Source organism: Penaeus monodon, unplaced genomic scaffold, assembly GCF_015228065.2.
Source record: "Penaeus monodon isolate SGIC_2016 unplaced genomic scaffold, NSTDA_Pmon_1 PmonScaffold_2993, whole genome shotgun sequence".
In the NCBI taxonomy this organism is placed as follows: Eukaryota; Metazoa; Arthropoda; class Malacostraca; order Decapoda; family Penaeidae; genus Penaeus; species Penaeus monodon.
This window is the reverse complement of record NW_023657673.1, coordinates 824-6,688: the sequence shown is the minus strand read 5'-3', so window position 1 is coordinate 6,688 and position 5,865 is coordinate 824. Positions and strand designations below refer to the sequence as shown.

Below are 5,865 nucleotides of genomic sequence, written 5' to 3'. Positions count from 1 at the left end.
CCCTTTTTGGGTGTCAGGCATCCTGGACCACGGGGGGGGGAGAGCCTTTGGTAGCTCACTTTTCGTCTTTTGGCTTTTTTTGGGCCAGGCTGTTTTCTGTGCATTGGCGGCCTTTCCTGGGCAGGCCAGCTTTTTCTGATTCGGGTTTTGGACTGAACATGGTTTGGCTCTGCCTGTGAGGGCATAGCCTGGGTAGGTTGCCGTGAGGGCATAGCCCCGGCTTGGAGGGGGAGGGGGGTTCGACCGGGTAGGGGGGGAAAGGGTTGGGTGATTTGGCCTTCTCCATCTTCCTTCCTTTAGCTTTCACGGGCTTTTAAGAGTCCCCATGGCAAAACTGACTCCTTATCCGCCTCTTCCTGGTCCTGGACGGGGGTATGCCACTGCTGTGACCACAGCAGTGATCAGGATCGACATGTCCCCCTGTCGAGAACATGTTTCTGGGGGCTGGGGGGGCCGTGTGGTGCTGTTTAACCTTTTCCTGTGGTTCCTCTCACTTTCTTCACTTGGGGGGAAATCCCCGATTGTTTGGGGACCCCCTTTCGGCTGGGGGGGAGCTTCCTTTCCCCTTAGGAGGTCGGGGGGAAACCTTTTCGCTTTGTTCCCCCCCCAGACGTAGGGCCTGGGGGGGGGGAGGAACAAAGTTTGGGCGCCTTTTAGCAACCTTTGCCGTTTGAGGGCCGCCTCTTTCCCGACAGAGAAGCCAGGCTCCCGGGGGGTTTATTGCCTCTTGGCACATTAGGACATTTGGTGTTGTTCCTTTTTTCTTTATGGCCTTGATGCCACCTCGGGGATTGTGTGCCTTGCTACAGACCCACATTTTGGCTTGGCTGTACAGTTAGCCCCGGTGGTGTCCCTACTCGGCCTTGAAAAACCCAAGGGTTAGGCACTAAGTGCGTAGGTTTAGGGGCCCCATTTTCCCAGATCAAGGGTGGAGCTTGGGGTACCTTTTATGGTCACCAGGCTGCCTGGTTGGAGTCTTTCCCCCTTTGACAAAACGGGAAGCTCCCCGACCTGTGGGTGGGATGTTATCACCTCCACATGTATGGATGAGAACCCCAAATAGCACCATTGGGCTCCTTCTCCTCGGGGTTCAGGGCGAGAGGGGTCACTTTTCCCCCCTCTTTTAATCCTTTGTCTCCCGCAGGAAACAAAGGTGGCTTGATCTTTGGGCACGTGATCATGCCCTGATCTGCGCAAAACCCCATGACAGCGGTTTTTGGGTGGGGCTCCAATGCCCTTACCATTTTGGGAGCATTTCGAAACCTTCGGGGTTTTACGGGGGACCTTAAATTCGGGAAAGCTGGGGGTCCAGACTCGCCCTCAGGTCGGACTCCGGCCCCGGCCTTTCGGTCCGCCCTTTCGGCTTTGGGGGTTGCCTGGAGGCACCAGTGTTTCGGTGGTTCAGCTGGGGCTCCTGATTCATTAGTGGGGCGCTGAGGGGGGCTCAGAGACCTTCCTGGTCGGGTGTGCCGGAGGGGGAGCACGGGGGGAGTCCATCTGTTGGGGACTGGGGGCAGAATTAGACGATTTTTTTGCTTTCCCCATCGGGGAGCAGGCTGACAGTGTCATCCTGTGCTCGGGTTTTCTTTGCCACCCGGAGGCACGTAAGGCTTCAGGGTGGCTGCCGTGGTCTGGGGGTTGCCGGGGGCTCAACGTAAGGTCTGTCTGTGGGGGTTTTTTTTAGATTTCCCTTACTTGGCAGTGCTTCATTCACTCACGCCCCCACCCACCCCGGAGTCCAACAAAGGGGAAGTGAGTGCTGAACCAATGCTAAAAGCAACAGGGGTGTGAGTGAAAATACGCAGCCTCAGCGATTGCACGGTACACACGGGCGGTTGGGTACCAACGGCAGCATGACTGCTTGACCCTAGCCTCCCGGGGGGACCAGCCCATTGACCCGACCCGGGGCCCGGATCAGGCCCCCTGTCTTCCAGAATAGAGGACCCAAAAAGGGTGTGCAGGCAGGGGGGAACTCTGCACGGCACGCTCAACCTCCGGCTCCCGTCTCCCAGCTCACAAGGGTGCCCCCGCACGGCAAAAAGTGGGTGGGGTCAACCTCGGGGGGTACCCAGAGGGGTGCCCCTTTCCCCTACAGGAACATTTCTGGGGAAAACTTCTGCTCCCCCCTCAGTGGGAAGGGAGCTCTTTCACTTTTCCAGGCAGTCCTCTCCCCCTCCGGAGGGGACCCTGACCCTTTTTTCAAAATGAATCCCCTTTTTTCGAAACGCCCCAAAAGGGTTTTTTCACCCATTGAGAAAAGAGGGGGGGTCCCCCCGTTTCCCGCAGTTCCTTTACCCTCTGAAAAAAACCGGCCACAGAGTTTCACCACAGTGAGGGAGAAAATTAACATTTTTCAGGAGGTTTTCCCATGGCAGGGGGTTTTTGAGGTGGGAACCCTCTTTCTCTGAAACACCCAAAAGGGTTTTACCTCAGTGAAGAAAAGGGGGGGTTCTGACCTTTCCGTAAGCTCCTTCTCCCTTGGAAACAGCCAAAACCCCAGGGCTGTTTTCCATACAGTGGGGAGAGGACTGACTTTTTTTCCCGGGATTCTTTTGGGAGGGTGGTTTAACGTGAATCCCCCTTTCTTGAAACACCCAAAGTTCACCTCAGTGAGAGTAGAGGGGCCTTTTACCGCCCGTAAGTTCCTTCTCCCTTTGAAATAGTCAAAACCAAAAGACTTTTCATCACAGGAGGGGAAAGTAACTTTTACCAGGTACTTCCTATCACGGGAACTTGATGTTTGTTTTGCAGCTGCTATTGACAGAACCTGGGGTGAAAGGGCCCGAAAAGGGGGCTCTACCCCTATCGCCCCATTCGAAAAAAAAAGGTGGCGTCATAATGGTCTGCCAGCCCAAACCCTAACAAAAAAATGGCAACTTATGCACACCGTAAGAGGCCTTTTTAAAGGGCCCCCCCGACACACCCTCCCCCGCGGGAGGTAAAGGGGCTGCCCCCTCCCCAGCACGCGCCCCAGATGGGGTCCCGTTCACCAGAAGGTGGCACAGATCATCCCAATGCCGAAAATTCGCATAGGAAAGAGTAGGCTAGTAGGGCACGAAGCTACAGCAAGCACATAGCATTGCACAAACAATGGGGGCGCGTCACCGCCGTAAAGCGGAAGAGCCGGGCCGAGATTTTCATGGGCCGGGGCGGGGCATTCCTTAAAAAACCCATGCAAAACCACCGATCGAGGGATCATGGTGATCACTTGGGGGTTTTTTCCCGGGTTCCCCCCGTGGCCCCGTCCGCCACCTTGCCGGAAAACCCTCATCCCTCCTTGAATCGTCCAATCAAGGACCGATTCACCGCAGGGAGAGAGGGGAGGAGCTTGTTCATCTATCCTTCTTCTGATTGGCTCCCTTCTGATCTCTGTCTCTCTGTCCCCTGCTTTTTTAAGACTGAGTTATTTCACCCGGGTTTATCTTCGAGAAGTGTAAAGGAGCCGTGGTGGCAGTGGCCCCCGTCCCCCAGCGGTCGTTGACCACCACCGTTTTTTTGACGGGGGACGTTGAACAGCACGCCAGGAACTCCTTTGACCCAGTAAAGGGGGGGGGGTCCCAGTCGCCGTCCGACCAATCATTCGGGCTCGTATTTGTTCCCTGAAAACGCTAAATAGTATAGGGGCTTGCCCCGATTTGCCCTTCCCCGTTTTCAAAATAAATTAGTTTTTAAAAATCTTCGCTCAGTAAAATTTTAGTAATTCTATGACAGGAAAATTTGTGGCCCAGTGCTGGTCATTTTCCCGTATGACCCGGGGCCTTCAGTTATCCCAAACACCCCCATATTTAGGAGGCATTTTATACACTGCATTAATTATGTCGAAAATGAAAAAAATCAAACTATTTTAGTCCCTTTTTGGTAAAAGGGGACACTAAAAAAAAAGGGGTAACGGGAGTCAAATCACCCAAAACGTTTTTTCCCGGGTGACCTTCTTTGTGACGAACTCGTTTGGTTGTGAAAAGGGGGGCTCTGGTCGCTTTGGAGATGGGAGAAAAAAATTCAAGAGAGAATTAAAGCCCCAAAATGGATGTGTGGCGTTTTGCTCCTTATGCTTCGCAAGATACCTGTGCATGAATAGATTGCACTTCAAAATTACCAAATGTTTGCGTTTGTCAAGACTTCACAAATCGTTCCACTATTCGAATTTTCGTGTAGGGTAATAATTTTTGGTTATTTTGAAGCCTTGTATTATTGCCAAATAGACAAGACATAGCATATGAGTCAACGTAAAATAATTATTCAAATAACGCTAGGTAAATATAGGAAATAAAGTAGGTAGGCTAGTCCCTCATATAAGGAACAACTGCATATTGTCAATGGTTTCCGTAAGACAACATTCATGTAGGGATAACCAACCTACGAGGTCCCTTTTGGGGTCCGACGTCCGAGGCTGTTCCAGTTCCAGGAGTAGCGCGAGGGCCACAGGGTGAAGCCCTCGTGGTGCTTGCTGGTGAGGACGACCGTAGCGAGCGCCCGAGGCGTTGAACACACTCGCCCACTCCTCGGGCTCGAAGAACTCGGCGTGAACGCCGGCGCGAAGTCCGCGTACGTTGGGAAACCCCCGGCCGGTAGTTCCTCTCCATGAAATCTACATACTTCTGAATTCCGAAACCTTAAAAAAAAAGGAGCCTTTAAGATACAGCAGCATAAAAACCTTCACGTTAGTAACAGTGCTATTAATAACAGTGATAATGTATCGGTTTATATAATAATAAAACCCTAGTAATAATAATAATAATAATAATTAATTTAAATTTTTATTATTATTATATCATTATCATTATCATTATCATTATCATTATCAAATTTTCATTATCATTATCATTTCATTATCATTATCAATATTATTACTATTATTATTATTATTATTATTATTATTATTATTTTTATTATTATTTTATTATTATTATTAATATTCTTAATCAGTAATCTTCCAGATGGAAATGGATTAAGTTACCTGAAGTGCAATTTGTCACCCTACGTAAATTATAGCCTTCATCAAATTCAACAGTCGCTTTAAGCTCAGGAAAATGCCATCCCTTGCCAATTTTTCCAGAACCACTCAGAGCCGAAGGAGGGCACCGAATACACGCCCCAGTGGATGAAGATGCCCACTTTGGCCGCGTCGTACCACTCGGGCAGCGGCCTCGAGTCCAGCGATTCCCAAGTAGGCTCTTTCCCTGCGCTCGGGAAACAGCTGAAGAAAAAATATCATGCGAAATTCGGTCCGAAGATATAAAACAGATGCACTCATACATTTTCAACACATAATGATAATCACGATTGACTATCCTTTTTGTCCTCCAGACTCCGGCCTTGAGGCCGAACGAGATTTCCCGGGGAAAGGAAAGAAAAAGGCTGACGATGAGCAAAATGATGAGGTTCCGAGGAAAAAAAGGGAACTGGTCCTGCCTCCGTCACAAACCTCGCGAGAACTGCGGAGATGGGGGACACTGTCTTATCGTTTCAACTGGACTGAAAGGTTGCATCGGACAGGCTCCTCTATGGCCCTTTTTTTTTTTAAATGTTTAACCAAAGTGGTGGAAATGATAAGTAACTTAATATTAAATTTAAGGAAAAACTTGATTGCTACATTTCGTCTACAAAGAATCTGAGTTAAGTATTTATTTTTTTAAACATATTTTGTGTGCTTCTACTCATAAGTCATGGCATGTATATAACTGATACGTGTGGGAAAGACAAGACTTTTTACATTTGAGTTGTCGATTTATCAGTTGTACAAAAAACTTTTATTCCCTGCACATCTTCAATACTAATTATCAATTTAATCAATCCTCAGTATTTCTTATTATTTTTATCTTTTTTTTTTTTAGGGGTGCATGGGAAACCTGACAGAATGTTCGA

The 5,865-nt window shown here is 49.3% G+C and overlaps 1 pseudogene; it reads right to left on the bottom strand.

Moving 5' to 3' along the window:
- Window positions 1-296: 296 nt before the first annotated feature.
- LOC119570524 lies at window positions 297-5,197 on the bottom strand (annotated as a pseudogene).
- Between the last annotated feature and the right edge of the window lie 668 nt (window positions 5,198-5,865).